The 17,443-nt window shown below is 43.3% G+C and overlaps 1 protein-coding gene across 1 annotated transcript in view; it reads left to right on the plus strand.

The window, feature by feature from the left end:
- USP44 (ubiquitin specific peptidase 44) overlaps positions 1-17,443 on the plus strand; it is an 802,083-nt gene that overhangs the window by 230,244 nt on the left and 554,396 nt on the right. Inside the window, exon 2 of the mRNA XM_044087634.1 lies at positions 4,575-4,642. The gene's annotated coding sequence lies outside the window, so the exon portion shown is untranslated. The remainder of the gene's footprint in view (positions 1-4,574; positions 4,643-17,443) is intronic.

Genomic DNA, 17,443 nt, shown 5'->3' on the forward strand with positions numbered 1-17,443 from the left:
CTTCTCCTGATTGATACCTTGTAAGTTCTCTGCAAACCATGGCTTTTGCTGTAGCAGGCAACTGAGTAAACATCAGGAAAAATCCTACTAGGACAGCTGAACTTTATTTGGGGTTAATCAGAATCTCTATAATTGATGGCATGTGTGTTCCCAGTAAGACTGAATGGTGTAATTAAATCAAAAGATGCTTCAACAAAGTATTAGTTTAAGGGTGTGCACACTTATGCAACCAGCTTATTGGATGTGTTTTATTTTTTTTATATTTTTTCTCCTAACAGAGTTGTTTGTTTTTCAATTGAATTGCACAGGTTATAGGTCACGTTAAAGGTGGGAAAAGTTTTGAAATGATTTATTGTGGTCTCGTTTTTTTTATATCTCAAAAACCTGGCATTTTAACAGGGTTGTTTAAACTTTATATATCCACTTGTATGTCTCAGCTCATTTACACCCACAGAGACTATGACCGAGTCATATTGGTAGTTGTGGTCCAGGGACCTGAGTGCATGGGTAATTTGGCAGATCCTGGCCTCTGATAAGCAACTGTACATGACTTTCTCCTTACTCAGCCTGCTGAGAGGGCCATCACTATGTCTCACAATGGAGTCTCCAGTGACCAGAATGTTGTATTGTGTGATGGCTTGCCTTATAAGTAGAGGCTCCGTGAGATGTGGCTGTATATGTTGTTGTGGATGTTCTTTTGAAAGAGTGCATTTGGTGCAGCTGATGGTTTTTGTTATGTGTCATCTAGGAGATCTTTGGGGTTTAGGAAAGTTAAAATGTAGTGCTTCATCATATGTGGGTCTATGCATTTGATTGAAACTTTACATGTGATGGGTTCAGCATGTGTGCTTCTGGCAAACCTTAATGACATTATAAGTGTTTCTGTGCGAGAGATTCGTCTCCAGTGACATTGTGTAAATACATCTCTCACATGCCATTTCAGTTTCAGAATTAGCTGGTTGTCAGTAAACATGAGGCAATCTCTACATTGCCTCAGGATGCCCATATCCACCAAGCTGGTAACTGAGATAGTGAGAAAGTTCATACCCATAGCAACAGGCCCTTTTTTATTGATTAGATGATTGGAATGAGAATATAAAATAATGTCAAGAGTATCTGGTTTGCAGCTTGAGGGTAGTGCTTGTCACTGCAAACTAGTTGCCTTGTGTGCAACTAGATATTGTTTTATTTTCAAAGGGGCTTTTACAGAAAAGTGTCAACTCAAGGTGTCTACGTCTATACAGGGCACTGCCAAACACACAAGGGGAAACTGATAAGTAAGTGCTGGTCTTACCACAGCTTCATGCTGCTTAGGATACAGTCTACCTTTGATTCTTCTCTCACCAGAATCAACACAGTCGCACCAACCTCAAGATGAGCAGCAGAACACAGGCTCTGTGGTGATCAATAGTTTTGTCCCAGCTGATGCAAGGGTCTGTAGGCTTGTTGTAGCTTTTTCCTGTCCGATGCCTTGAATAGCAACCAGACCAGTCAAGAAGGTCCAACACAGACAGTTAGTGCCCAATCAGAAACAGGAGTCAATGCACTCTGCTCTTTCACTCGCCAGGAGCAAAATAGAAGCCCAAATTCCAAGATGGCAGTAATTAGGTTTTCTGGTGATCAGCAACCTTCAGGAAATAATGTTCCTGTGCTCATTCATTCACCTGAAGCAAAACAGAAGCACTAATCCCAAGATAACTACTCGAAGGCAGAATGTGGCCTGTCCAGTAAATTGGTGGTTTGGGAGTAGATGTTTCAGATTTTAAATGCAAGATGGAAAAAATGAGTTAATATTCTAAGAGTTGCAGTGTGCAGTAAGCAGTTAGATATGACAGAGGGGATAACTTAAGCTTTAGCTGTTAAGTGGGGAGCCACTAATTTTAAAAGAGCAAGATAGATTGGAAGGGTGGGCGCTTTGTATTCTGGCTTTAAGGAAGCTTTCGTTGTAGCAAAACCAGACACAGGCCATGGCCCCTTGCAACTCATATAACCCCGTCCATTCTCTGCCCACTTTCATTTGTGACATTGTGATGTTTTTTTTTTTTTTCCCTGCGGATTTACTATGCTTTTTGTAAAAAAGCATCGTAAACCTTAGATTTAACAAACTTTGATAATCTGTGTCTTTTCTGAAACAGAATAACGGAGTTTGTACAGTGTTTTCCAGACTACCAATCAGTTGATTTCTGGATAGTCAGCAAAAAAAAAAAAAACGGATAGGTGGCAACACTAAATACAGTGGTATGGCCAATACATTCAAATAGCTGAAGGGGAGTGATTTCACAAAATGATAATTTTGTGCTTACTCGCAATAGCCAGTAAAAGTGGAGAGGGAAGGAAATATATGGTCAAATTAACATAAGGTGCAGGTAACTAGAAAGAAAGATGAGTTTGAAAACACAACAGCACCAGTGGGAGAATGGAGGAAAATTTAATTTCTGCGTGACTCACAAGAGAGACAGTTGTGGTCTCTTCTAGTTTAAATATGCAGTTAAATGCAGAATACAAGTAAAACAGAGTAAAGAAACTAAACCAGAGTGTACGAAATAGAAGAAGGTAGTGAAGCAATACAAATTACACGAAAGCAAAAACAAACTAACCTTTCCCTCACATAAATCTCTGGCAAAGTCTGAGTGAGCTTTTCCAGTAAAGTTTGTTGGAGAATCACTTGCACGTGAAACTGAGAACTTTCTATTCTTACAGTATTGGGAAGCACTTTTGATGGTTGGGTCTTTCCTAATGAGATCAGACAGGTGGTCAAATGATACCCGAACAAGCAGAAAGGTCTCTCTGCAGGGAAGGAGTCCTGGGAACGAGGTACCTGCCAGGGCATCGTCTTGTGGTTATTCCCACTACCAATAATCACATACCAGTAAATTGAATTCTTTAGAGATAGGGTTGAAGTTTGAGTACTCTGCTCCCTCCACAAGTTGGATAAAATTAAGTGGGCTGCAGCTACACACTCAGTAGAAGTGAGGAGGTGGGGATCCTCTACTCATTTTTAGTTTTCTTCTTTATACCTTGCTTGCTGGTGAAATTTAACATGGAAAGATCAAGGATTAATATTCTGAAATAGTTGTCTTCCAGAGCTTACATTTATATCTTGGTATTCTTTCTGGGTGCTGAAAGTGTGCCTGTGTGGGTGGGTGTATTCTCTTCACTATGAGTGTGCATAGTCTTAGCTGTATCCCTTCCCCACTCACGGGGTACATAACATTAAGAATACAGCTGTTTATTTCCTTTGTATCTGGCAAAGAAAGTTCCATATTTTATATGCAGATTTTCTTCATATGAATTAATTTTCGTCATTTGTCACTATAAAGCTAACAGTGTACACTAGGAGAGTGGCTGCCTCAAGTATACATTTTAAGAACATCTTCACAGTGGGCATCTCTGCAGACTTTTTTGTACTAAGCACTGTTGGAACCCATGTGCCAGAGCTATAGAATCCTTTGGAAGAGACAGTATTTTTGGTATAGTCTGGTTTGGAGTTTGCTGTCTGTTTTTCATGCCTCCTTATGCCTCTTGGGTCTTTTGGGAAAATTATTAAGATTTTTTCAAAACTTTTACCCACTGCAAAGAGCTTTCAAAATAAAATGCAGAGTTAATATACATAATTAACAGTATAGGTTACTGTCTGAGTGAGCATTTTCAGGGGGTGCCGTATTTGTTCTCCCTCCCCCTCTTTATATAGGATGCCCTAGCTGCGAATCATAGCAGTAGCAATTTTAAGTGTACTTTAGAGTTTTAACCTCAGTATATTTTCTTGCCAAGTGCAGACCTTGGTTATGTGGATCAAAGAACTGGAGGCATGTGTCCTTTAATCCTGGTGCAGGAATGTGAGGCTCAGACCAAAGGGAATGTGCAAACAGTGGGTGTGGGCACTTCAGATTTTAAGTGACATATGAAAGAGAGAAAGAAGGCTGTGCTAAAATGCACCCCCCAACCCAGCTGATTGTAAAAGCCACTTTCTGATATCTGCTGCGAGGAAGTACTGTTGCCTCATTCCTTATTGTGACAATGTATTACAGCAGGTGGAGTTTTGTCTAATGCCAGCCTCTTTAAACAGGTGTAGGAGGTGATTAGTATCCTAACCTTAAGTGTTGAGCACCTTTTCCTTTGCTGCTGATGACTGCAAGAAGTTGAAAGGAATGCGAAAGTGTGCCACTTGTAAACTGATATATATGTGGCCAGTACCTTGAAAAGATGATATCTCTGCTAATTGAGAGATAAGATTCTGGCCAAACTGTTAGTGACTTCTGGTTTGTATTCTTATGGCTTTGCCTTTGACAGTAGTTAATCTGTAAGTTGCGCATTGATGCTGAAAATTCACAACTAGATTTTAGCTGGTTTCATTTTGATGGACACTATAAAACACAGTGTGTCAGAACATGGTACCACATTACACAGGTATGCCATGTTCTTCCATATTACAGTCAAAAGTAGAAAAAGTGTAGGTGCACATTGTATGTTTTTAGAAGAAAAATTGTCTGTTATTTTTAACCATTATAAATCAGGCAGACATGTTCATTTTCCTAAAGAATATTGACAGGTCACATTCTTTTTCATTACTACAGCTCTTGGAGGAGATTTCAGCTACTTGTGATGACAACCCCAGGAGGGCCCTAGGGACGTCTCAGAGCAGGTGAGTAAAGCTTGAGCACATATCCACATCAGCTGCAGAAATGATAACAAACAAAAAGAAATTTTTAATAAAAAGATACAAGGCTGTACTGATATTTTTTCATTATGAGAGAAACCTATGGACGAATTCTAGTAGGTGCTTGATATTTATCACATATTTGACTGTAATTGTCAGTAAAAGGGTTCATGAGGAAGCCAGATCTTGATTGGAGACAGTAAGAGCAAATGGTAGAAATGAAAGGAAGTTGGAAAGAGAAAGTTAATATTAGGGTACGGTGATGAAAAGAACAGAGCAGATCATTTTAGGCCCTGTGTAAGATTAGATCTAGTCAGGAAAAGAAAATTTAAACCCATGACCACTGTAGCTGAGGTAATTTTCAACTTTTGTTATCACTTTACCTAATCTTAGAGCAGCGAAAATTGCAGTCAAGACATAACTTTTGCAGGTGTCATTTTCTTCATAAAGAAAAAGAAAATGGTTCATAAAATATTTTTTAAAGAAGGGTTTGGGTGACCTTTGAAATTGATTAGCATCTAAAGGCTTGAAGTAGACTGATTTTGTTGCCTCCTTATGCATATATCTTTGGGTTCTAGTCATTGTCATTGCTGTGGTCTTTTTTTAAAGTAAAAAAAAATGGGATACTGAAAATACCAAAAGGCTAACAATCACGCAGTGTCACCTGTGATGCATCATTTTTTCCTTCTTTGCACATGTTTTGTAAGGGCATATGTGGTACAGTTGAGGGTTTGGAACTATTCTTTCCAGTCCCTCAACAGACATAGTAGAAGCTCTTTGTTTCTTTGAAGGTGTTACTCTTTTTTTTTTTTTTGATTTGGCCATGCTCTTCCAGCTTTCACCACCATTTGTTTTTGACAACCTGTGGACCTCTTCCTCTTCCAGTTAGAGATCTAATGATTACTGTTGGGAAAATATGACCCTTTCCTCCGCTGTGCATAATATTTGAGTCTTATTTTGAAACTTTATATTTCAGATGCTTTCCCTTATGATGTAACTTAAGAAAAAGTAAAAACTCCTGTGTTGGACAGAAAAAGGAGCCAGCTCTGTTAAGCCTTTTGTAGTTGTCTGATACCACTTTCTGGAGTTTTGCAGAACGTTTTAGATGGCCTTGTTTGCATTTAAATATTTGGAGTAAAAGTTCAAAGCATGACCTGTTTCCAGGCTTTGGTGATGGCTGTAAATTTAATACTGCAATACTACTTGTGTGCTTCTTAAAAGGCAATCGAGAGACCCGTGACCCGCCTCCTTTTTTTTTTTTTTTTTTTTTTTTTTTTTTTAAATTAAACATGACATTTTTAGAAAGAAACATATGTTCTTGTACAGCAAAAGAAAAGGATGCAAACCATAATATTTACTTTAATTACATGGAGTTACACGTTTTCTTGTTAAAAAATTGAATTCACTCCAAGAGAGTATATGAATTGCTCAGTTCCTGTCTTCCCTTAAAATTCACTCCTCCTCTTGAACATTAAGATTCTGTATGTATTGTCACCACAAATTTCATTTATTTCTAAGTAATTTGCTCATTCCCTGTTCTAAAGATTTCACTTCCAGATATTCTTCATGTTTCACTGTTGCAGTCATTACACTTGGGTTATCCTGCTGGCAGGCTACCCTCAGTAGGCCTGAATTCCAAAGTCTAGGTCCGGCGTCGGTTGCTGTCGCCTCCTCCCTGACGTCAGTGCGCCAGGGGTATAAAAGATGCAGCCAACGCCATTTTCTTCAGTCTTTCTTGCCGCGCGGTGCCCAAAGCAGAAGCAGTTTGCAAGTGCCGGTCGGCCGACTCCTGAAATTTTCGTGTTCGAATTTCAGATTCGAAGTCTTCATTAAAAGCTAAGTACCCCATTGGGGAAAACTTTTTTCTTGCTCCAGACCGATGTCAGAAAAAGTTAATAATTGTATTTCTTGTGGGAAGCAAATACCTCATAAGGACTTTCATTCTTACTGTATTCCTTGCCTAGGCCCTGACCACGACGTTGTTAGTTGTCGGTTTTGTGCTAGATTTAACCAACGCGCTATTAAGCATCTGTACGATTTTGCATTTCACTATTTTGGCAGAAGATTTAATTACACTATGCCATCGGATAGCCATCTGGCTACCGGAATTCACAACAAAAAGAAAGGGACAGGCATCCAAGGTCCAAAACCAACGACAAGGCTTCCTTTAAGCCAGTTCGCCGGTTCTCAGTGAGGCACTTCCGCAGCCCCTGATGCCCGCTACTTTGGAATCGCAGGCCACTGCAGACTCCCATGTGGAGTCGATTAGGCCGCTGGAAGCTCAGGGTATTGGACCTTCGGAAACAATTCCCTCAGATGGGTCCGGAGCCACTGAGCAGGCATCGGCTTCTGAGGGTGTTTTCAGACCTACTCAATTATACATTAAAGCAACTCTACCTACAAAGGCAAAGACAAAGAAACAAGTACAGCAGCCTCATGGTCAGGCCTCCATGCCTAAAAAACAGATGCTCAAAATGGCCGAAGACTTAATTACTTTGATCAGGGGTTCCCATCCCCCTCCTGATAAAAGGCCTAGGCAAGAGACATAATATGAATCTTCAGATCAGGTTTCCATTTCTTCTGATTCCTCTTCTGATCTGGAATACTCTCTTCCTCCCTATGAGGATTGTGATGCTGAAGAATCTATCCCTTCAGCCTCTCCTCCTGAGGATTATTCTTTTGGGGAAACCTTACATACCATGAGGGAACATTTCCACTGGGAGAGCCAAGATTATTCAGAGTCTAAGAAAAGGCTCAGAGACTTCCTTTTACTTCCACAACACAGGCCCCTAGCTGTTCCACCCGTGTTAGACATTGTAGATGTATTTTCAGAGTCCAGTCTGACCCCTGACTCCTTACCTCCAGCTCCTGTTAAGCCGGACAGGTACTACAGGGTCCCTGACTCTCATAAATTCCTTTCCAAAAACCCTGCTGCTGACCCTGAAACTATCTCTCAGGGCCCCAAAGGGGTCAAGGCTTCCACTGCAAAAAACCCTACCCCCTCTGACAGGGATTCTAGGGCTCTGGACAGATGGGGAAAAAAGATTTACACTTCTGCTACCTTGGCTATAAGGGCTTTAAATTGCCAGATGTTCTTCGTGTTTCACTGTTGCAGTCATAACTGTAGGGGTACTCCTGCCGGCAGGCAGCCCGAGGTCGGCCAGAATATCAAAGTCTGGGTCCGGCGTCGGCTGTTACAGCTGGAACCATGACGTCAGAGCGTATGGGTATAAGGCTGACAGCCGACGCCATCTTCTCCAGTCTTTCTTGCCGTGCGGTGCAAAGCAGTTCGCTAGTTGTTGGTTGGCGCCAAGACAACGTGGTGTGATTGTCGTCGGTCCAAAGTTTTCTACTTCTCTTCTCAAAGCTAAGTACCCGTTGGAAACCTTTTCTTGCTCCTCCGATGTCAGAAAAAGTTAATAATTGTGTATCGTGTGGAAAACAAATACCTCATAAAGATTTCCACTCTTACTGTCTACCTTGCTTAGGCCCTGACCACGACGTTTCTTGTTGTCGGTTCTGTGCCAGGTTTAATTCTCGCACTATCAAGCGTAGGTACGATTGGGCCTTGAATTACTTCGGTAGACGATTTAATTGTAGAATGTCATCGGAACTGACTACCGGATTACAGAAGAAGCGCAAAGACAAGGACAGGCCTCCGAGGTCCAAACAGGATACGTTGCAGCCGGAGCCAGCTTCGGGTTCGGCGGTCGTCAGTGAGGCGCTTTTGCAGCCCCTGTCGTCCGCCACTTCAGAACAGATGGCCGACACGGACTCACATGGTGAGCCAACTAGGCCTAGTAATTTGTCTGCTGCAGGACCTTCGGACGTCGCTCCTTCAGATGGGTCCGGAACCGCTGTGCAGGTACCGGCTTCTGAGGGGGTCTTCAGGCCTTCACACATTACTATCTCCACAAAGACAAAAGCTAAGTCAAAGACTCCTGTTAAACCCAGACTTTCTGCTCAAGCTTCTTCGGATTCAGCCCCTAAGACTCAGAAGCAATTACTTCGGGTGGCTGAGGATTTATTAACTATGATAAGGGGCTCTCACCCTCCTCCTGAGAAAAGGCCTAGACAGGATATCCCTTATGATTCCTCTGATCAGGCTTCTGTATCTTCTGTTTCTTCCTCTGATCAGGATTACTCCTTCCCTCCTTATGAGGATTCGGATGCAGAAGATTCTGTTCCCTCTGCCTCTCCCCCTGAAGATTTCTCTTTTGGGGAAACCTTGCATGAGATGAGGGAGCATTTTCATTGGGAAGGTCAGGATTATTCTGCTTCCAAAAAGAGACTCAGGGAATTCCTTCTTCTCCCTCAGCACAGGCCTTTAGCTATTCCTCCTGTACTTGACATTGTGGATGATGCCTTCTCTGAAGCTAACTTGAATCCTGATTCCATGCCGCCTGCTCCCTCTAAGCCTGATAGATTTTACAGGGTCCCTGATTCTCATCAATTCTTATTCAAGAACCCTTCTGCTGATCCTGAAACTATTTCGCAAGGTTCCAAGGCTGCTAAGGCCGCCTCCTGTAAGAATCCTATCCCCTCTGAGAAGGATTCTCGTGCCTTGGACAGGTGGGGCAAAAAGGTTTATACTTCAGCCACCCTTTCTATTAGAGCTTTAAACTGCCAGTTTCACATGTTTAAGTATCAGCAGTTTCTTTTATCTGTTTTAAAACAAAGGATTTCTGCCTTTCCTGCATGTGCTGAGGACAAGGAATTACAGGATGTGTTGCATGCTACTGAACAAGTCAGCAAACATAGTTTACACTGTGGTTTTGATGCCTTAGAGGCTTCTTGCAGGGCGGCTGCCTCTGGTACTGTTATCAGAAGACATGCCTGGCTTCGAGAGCAGAATCTACCTGACAAAGTTAAGGCAAAATTGTTAGATGCCCCTGTTCAGCATGATGTCTTATTTGGGTCTAAGGCTGAGGAGGTTATTAAAAAGATGGAAGAAAAAGCCAAGTCTATGCAGACTGTAAAAGATTTCTTGCAGGTTCAGCCTCCTAGATTTTCTAGAAATTGGCCCTCCAAAAATTGTTTTTTTCCCACCTCTGACAGGCCTCAAAGGGGAAGATATAGATGCTCCAGAGGTAGGGCTCAGGCCTCCTACAGATCTAGACAGTGGACTGCTTCTTCACCTAGAAGGGGAGAAGACAGATCTCAAACCCAAAGAAAGCAGATTCAATGACTCCCTCTGTTGGGCTTCAGGTCCTCCTTCCCTGGATGCCCCTCTCGGAGGAAAACTTTCTCTTTTTTACCAAAATTGGACTCACATTACCCAGGACAAATGGGTGTTAGACGTGATTTTGAAAGGTTACAGATTCCACTTTCACACTCTGCCAAGGCCTTCAGGCTGGCCAGATCTGCCAAAACATCAGTGGACAGAGGCCTTAAATCAGGTGGACGCCTTATTAGCCTTAAGGGCCATAGAACCTGTTCCACCTCTAGAGGTGGGGAAAGGTTTTTATTCAAGACTTTTTCTGGTCCCAAGAAAACAAAACTCCTGGAGACCTATTCTGGACCTCTCAATATTAAACACCTTTTTGGAAATTCCAAAATTCAAGATGCTTACACTTCAACAACTTCTTCCAATGCTCGCTCAAAATTCTTGGATGGTAACATTGGACTTAAAAGAGGCTTACTTACACGTCCCCATAAGGCAACATTGCAGAAAGTACCTCAGATTCAAGGCAGGCTCGAGACACTTCCAATTCTCTGTACTGCCATTTGGCTTATCTACTGCACCCAGAGTTTTTACCAAATGCCTGGCTCCAGTAGTAGCTTACTGCAGACTTCAGGGGATTCAGATTTACCCCTATCTGGACGACTGTCTAATTCAGGCAGACAGCAAAGACCTTCTACTTCAACATCTGCATTTTGTTCAACGTCTTCTCCTACTACTGGGATTCTCAGTGAACATAAAAAAGTCACATTTGATTCCGTCTCAACAAATGATCTTCTTGGGAGCTCTTTTGGACACAAGTTTACAGAAAGCCTTCCTCACTCCAGAAAAACAGTTACAGCTGGCTTCAATCTTCAAGACCTTGGCAGCATTAACTCAGCTCACTGCAAGGAAATTCCTGCAGGCTCTGGGCTACATGGCCTCTTGCATCCTGTTGATTCCAAATGCGAGGCTTCACATGAGGAAACTTCAATGGTACCTAAAGAGTGTATGGTCTCAACATTGTCACAGTCTGGATACAATGATTCCACTGATTCCCTGCCTCCAGAAGGAATTCCTTTGGTGGTCCAGGGCGTGTGTTTTGAACGAAGGCAAGCTCTTTCGTCTGCCTCAACCTACTCAGACCATAACCACGGACGCCTCGGATTATGCATGGGGAGCTCATTTTCTAGACAAATGCCAACAGGGTTCTTGGACAAACAAACACCTTCTATGGCACATCAACTTGAAGGAAATGTTAGCAGTCCAAAATGCTCTTCTAGCCTTCCAGACCCTTTTGAAGCCAGGACCTCTGCTAATTCGAACAGACAACACCACAGTCATGTGGTACATAAACAAGCAAGGGGGCTCTCACTCCCCCTTTGCAGACTTGCCATGACCTTATGGGATACAGCCCTAAAGTTGAATCTGGATCTTCAGGCACAGTTCATTCCAGGAAAACAAAATCTCTTCGCAGACAGCCTAAGCAGAAACATTTTGGATCCTCACAAATGGATGTTGGACCCCAACTTATTCAGCAAGATAACGGCAGTTTGGGGCTGTCCTCAGATAGATCTATTTGCATCTCATCTCAACCATCAGTTGCCTCTCTTTTGCACCAGGTCCTTCCACAAGACAGCTTGGAAAGTTCACGCCCTGTCATTCAGTTGGAGGAATCTTTCGGGGTATGCCTTCCCTCCACTTCCTCTTCTTCCTCGGGTATTGCTAAAGATAAAGCTAGACTAACCCAGACTGATCATTTTGATAGCTCCGAATTGGCCATGTCAGTTTTGGTACCCTACTCTACTACATCTTTCCTTGGTACCTCCTTGGAGTCTTCCTCTGACCCATTCTCTACTGTCCCAGCATCAGGGTCAGGTATTTCACTCTCAAATCAAGACTCTCTGTCTGGCAGCTTGGCTCATCAAAGGCAATTGATCCCTTCTTCTCTTCCTAAACAAGTTTTAGATGTTCTTTTGGAAGCTAGGCGTCCTAGTACAAGGAAATCTTATGCTTCTAAATGGAAAAGATTTTGTATTTGGATGCAGGATCGTGGCTCTGATCCTTTAATACCAGATATCTCATCTATTTTACTTTATCTCTCAGACCTTTTGATTAAAGGTCTTTCATTTTCTTCCATTAAAATTCATGCTTCTGCTATTTCGGCACATTACAATTGTGATCCTCCCATTTTTTCCCACCAGTTGGTCAGACAATTTCTGAGAGGAGCTAAGAATTTAAAACCCCCTAGAACTCCTCCTGTCCCTCCTTGGGATCTCAACTATGTTTTGGAAAAGCTTACTTTGCCTCCTTTTGAGCCTGCTGCCTCTGCGGACATTAAGTTCTTATCCTGGAAGACAGCTATCTTGTTGGCCTTGACTTCTGCCAGAAGGGTGTCTGAGCTACAAGCCCTCATGGCCGTGGAACCATACCTCATTTTCCATCAGGACAGAGTTTCCTTGAGGACCAATCCTACATTTATGCCTACGGTAGTTTCTAGAGTGGCTCTAAATCAGACTATTCACCTTCCTACCTTTTTTCCAAAACCCCAAAATAGGGGGGAAAGGATTTTGCATTCATTAGACGTACACAGGCAGCTACGTTTTTACCTGGACAAAACTAAAAGTTTCAGAAAATCAGATCAATTGCTTATTTCTTTTGCTTCCAGTTCTCTTGGTAAAGCCATTTCTAAGCAAACTATTTCCAAATGGATTGCTCATGGAATAAGATGTTGTTACTCTCTTTATGGAAAACAAATTCCAGGTACCGTCAGGACTCATTCTACTAGGGCAGCTGCCACTTCAGCAGCCTTTCTTAGAGGAGTTCCTACCAAGGGCATTCTGGAGGCTGCCACTTGGAGCTCTGTGCATACTTTTTCCAAGCACTATAACCTCCCTTTGTACTCTAAGTCTAGGGCAGGCTTTGCCTCTGCTGTTTTGCAGGGTCTTCTAGCTGCTCCTTCTTCATAACCTCCTCCCGTATTCTCAGCTTTGGGATTCTACCCTACAGTTATGACTGCAACAGTGAAACACGAAGAACATAGTACAGTTGTGTATACCTACCATAAATGTAGATGTTCGAGTGTCTTCACTGTTGCAGTTGGTGTTTCCCTCCCTCCAGACCCCTCTTGTTTCTATTTGCTTACTGTGTTTTCCTTTCCACTACCTTTCTGGTGTATTTGTGTTTCCTTTGGGACACCTTTTGGTTTTATGGGGGCTTCTGACATCAGGGGCAAGAAAGGCTGGAGAAGATGGCGTCGGCTGTCAGCCTTATACCCATACGCTCTGACGTCAGGGTTCTAGCTGTAACAGCCGACGCCGGACCCAGACTTTGATATTCTGGCCGACCTCGGGCTGCCTGCTGGCAGGAGTACCCCTACAGTTATGACTGCAACAGTGAAGACACTCGAACATCTACATTTATGGTAGGTATACACAACTGTACTTTTCATATGCTCAAATATCAGCAATATGTTATGTCACTGCTTAAACAGAAAATGTTGATAAATTCTGAATGTGCAGAAAACAAAGAAATGCAGGATTTATTGCATGCAGCTCAGCAAGTTGGAAAGCATACTTTGCAATGTGGTTTTGATTCATTGGAGGCCTCCTGCAGGGCCGCTTTCACGGGTTCTGTCATTAGGAGGCATGCTTGGTTAAAGGAACACAATCTACCTGATCATGTTAAAGCAAAATTATTAGATGCTCCATTGGTGCAGTGGTGCAGCGGTTAACGTTGTCGCCTCACAGCAAGAGGTTCACCTGTTCGATTCTCGGCTGGGGTGCCTTCTGTGTGGAGTTTGCATGTTCTCCCTGTGTTCGCGTGGGTTTCTTACGGGTACTCCGGTTTCCTCTCACATTCCAAAGACATGCATCTGGAGCATTTCTCCCCGGGCCTCCACTGAAAACAGGCTCTGTGGAACTTAGTCGGACTTTCCCGGTCAGCAAATGATAAATAAATAAATAAAATTACAGCATGATACTTTGGTGTTAAAGCAGGAGAGGTGTTAAGGAAAATGGAGGACAAAGCTAAATCTATGCAAACAGTCGAGGATTTCTTACAGGTACAGCCTCCAAGATTTAGCAGACACTGGCCTACAAAGAATTGGTCCTTTCCATTGTCAGACAGACCACAAAGGGGCAGATACAGACGCCCAAGAGGCAGATTCCAGCCCCAAGGTTCATACAGGTCTAAACAATGGGGTGCTTCTACCTCCAAAAGTGGAGAAGATAAATCACAGCCTTACAGGAAACAGTCACAATGACTTCCCCCTGCCTGCACCAAGCACTTATCTTCTGGCAGCACCTTTAGGGGGAAAACTAGCACATGTTCATCGTGTTACACTGCTGCAGTCATCACACTTGGGTTATCCTGCCGTCAGGCGGTCCCGCAGTCGGCCAGAGTTCCAAAGTCTTGGTCCGGCGTCTGTTGCCGTCACTTCTTCCCTGGCGTCAGTGAACCAGGGGTATATAAGAGGCATCCGACGACATTTTCTCCAGTCTTTCTTGACGCGCGGTGCCCGAAGCAGAAGCAGTTCGCAAGTGCCAGTCGGCCGACTCCTGAGATTTTCAAATTGAATTTCAGACCGAAGTCTTCAATAAAGCTAAGTACCCCGTTGGGGAACCTTTTCTTGCCTCAGTCCGATGTAAGAAAAAGTTAACAATTGCATTTCTTGTGGGAAGCAAATACCTCATAAGGACTTTCATTCTTATTGTATTCCTTGCCTAGGCCCAGACCACGATGTCACAGGTTGTCGGTTTTGTGCTAGGTTTAATAAACGAACTATTAAACGTCGGTTTGATTTCGCCCGACATTATTTTGGTAGGAAATTTAATTATACCATGCCGTCAGAGCAACCGACGACCGGAATGCATAAAAAACGCAAAGATAAGGACAGGCAGCCGAGACCCAAACCAGACTCCGAGGCCTCTGCTAGGCCAGTCGCCGGTTCTCCGGTTTTCAGTGAGGTGCCTACACAGCCCCTGACGACCGCCGATTTAGAACCCCAGGCGACATCCGATTCACAAGCGGAGATTGCTAGGCCTCCACAACCTTTACCTTTAGGCCCTTCCAACTCCATGCCTGAAGGAGATGGTGCAGTTGAAACGCCTTCAGTTGCAGAAGGTGCCTTCAGACTGACTACACTCGCTATTAAATCCTATGCAAAGCTGAAAACTCCTTTAAAAACAAAGAAGATTGTACAGCAGTCTCTAGTACAAGGCCTCATGCCTAAGAAACAGATGCTTAAGATGGCTGAAGACTTAATTACCCTAATCAGGGGTTCCCATCCCCCTCCTGATAAAAGGCCAAGACAGGAGGAGGACTACGCTTCCTCTGACCAGGTTTCAGTTTCCTCAGACTTTTCTGAGGAACAGGAATATTCCTTTCCCCCTTATGAAGACTCTGATGCTGAAGAGTCTATCCCTTCTGCATCTCCCCAGAAGACTACTCTTTTGGGGAAACCTTGCATACCATGAGGGAACATTTCCACTGGGAAGGCCAGGATTACTCTGATTCTAAGAAAAGGTTCAGAGTTCCTTTTACAACCCCAGCACAGACCACTTGCTATTCCACCCGTGTTAGACATTGCGGATGATGTTTATTCAGAATCTAGCCTTAACCCAGATTCACTACCTCCTGCACCAGCCAAACCAGACAGATACTACAGAGTCCCTGACTCTCACAAATTCCTATATAAAAGCCCTGTTGCTGACCCAGAAACCATTTCCCAGGGTCCCAAAGGGGTTAAGGCCTCTATTGCTAAATATCTTGTGCCCTCTGAAAGGGATTGTAGAGCACTAGACAGATGGGGAAAGAAAGTATATACCTCAGCTACTCTAGCTATGCGGACCTTAAATTGTCAGTTTCACATGCTGAAATATCAACAATATTTGATGTCTCAATTAAAACAAAAAATGCTCACACATACAGAACAGCCTGATTACAAGGAAATGCAAGATTTGTTGCATGCAGCTGATCAAGTGGGAAAACATACTTTGCAATGTGGATTTGATTCATTGGAAGCTTCTTGTAGAGCAGCAGTGACAGGGTCTGTCATATGTAGGCATGCTTGGTTAAAAGAACAAACTTTACCTGATCATGTTAAAGCAAAGTTATTGGATGCACCTTTACAGCAGGATGTTTTATTTGGTGAAAAGCAGAAGAGGTTTTAAAGAAAATGGAGGATAAAGCAAAATCTATGCAGACAATCAAGGATTTTTTACAGGTTCAACCCCCTCGTTTCAGTAGAAATTGGCCAACCAGAAACTGGTCCTTTCCAGCTTCTGCCAGACCACAGAGAGGCATACAGACGCCTAAGGGGAAGAGGCCAGTCACAAGGCTCTTACCAGCCTCGACAATGGGGTGCCACAACCGAAAAAGGAGGAGAAGACAGGTCTCAAACTACCAGAAGACAAACACAATGACTTACCCCTCAGACTACCAAGCAAAACCCTCTTGGCAGCTCCCTTGGGGGAAAACTAGCACTTTTTGCAGACAACTGGCACATCATCACAAGACAAATGGGTCCTAAATATTGTATCTCAAGGATACAGATTCCACTTTCACACTTTGCCAAGGATAAAAGGAATGCCAAACCTGCCACCAAATCAATGGGCAGAGGCTCAAAAGCAAATTTCAGCTTTCATGGACATGAGAGCCATTCAACAGGTTCCTAGACAGGAGCAAGGGCAAGGATTTTACTCAATACTCTTTCTCGTTCCCCGAAAAGACAAAGCCTGGAGACCCATTCTGGACCTCTCAACTCTAAACACATACCTGGAAGTACCCAAATTCAAGATGCTAACACTACAGCAACTTCTTCCCATGCTGGGCAAGAAGACTTGGCTAGTAACGTTGGACCTCAAGGAGGCATACCTGCATGTCCCTATCAGACAAAATTGCAGAAGGTACCTCCGATTTATAGCGGGTTCAACCCATTACCAATTCTCTGCACTGCCCTTTGGCTTGTCTACTGCGCCCAGGGTCTTCACAAAATGCCTGGCACCAGTAATTGCATACTGCAGACAAAGAGGGATTCAAATATATCCATACCTGGACGACTGCGTTATTCAAGCAGAAAGCAAGGACATTCTATTAAAGCATCTGGCGATGTTCTTCGTTTTCCATTGCTGCAGTCCTAACTATTGGGTATAGTCCGCATCCAGTCGGCCCGAATACCAGAGTATAAGGCTGACGTCGGTCAGGGCGCATTAGACTGACGTCAGTACGTTAGGGTACTAATGCGCATGACCGGCGTCATATCCTCAGTCTTTTTTGCCGCGTGGTCCGATGCAGAAGCAGTTTTGCGAGTGCAGGTTGGCGTTCTGAAATATTTCCGAAACCGGAGTTTCAGACCGAATCAGAGTTGGCTAAGTACCCCGTTGGGGAACATTTTGGTTTTTTCTTGCCTCAGTATTTAACCGGATGTCAGAAAAAGTGAATAACTGTATTTCTTGTGGGAAACAAATTCCTCATAGGGATTACCATACATTGTGTATACCTTGTTTAGGGCCTGAGCATGACGTTGTTGGTTGCCGCTCTTGTGCTAGGTTTAACAAACGCACTATTAAGAGGAGGTTAGACTGTGCCAGATTAATGTTTGGGAAGCCTAGGGTTGATGAACC

This window comes from Protopterus annectens, chromosome 11.part0, assembly GCF_019279795.1.
Source record: "Protopterus annectens isolate FY-2018-M chromosome 11.part0, PAN1.0, whole genome shotgun sequence".
Lineage (NCBI taxonomy): Eukaryota > Metazoa > Chordata > Ceratodontiformes > Protopteridae > Protopterus > Protopterus annectens.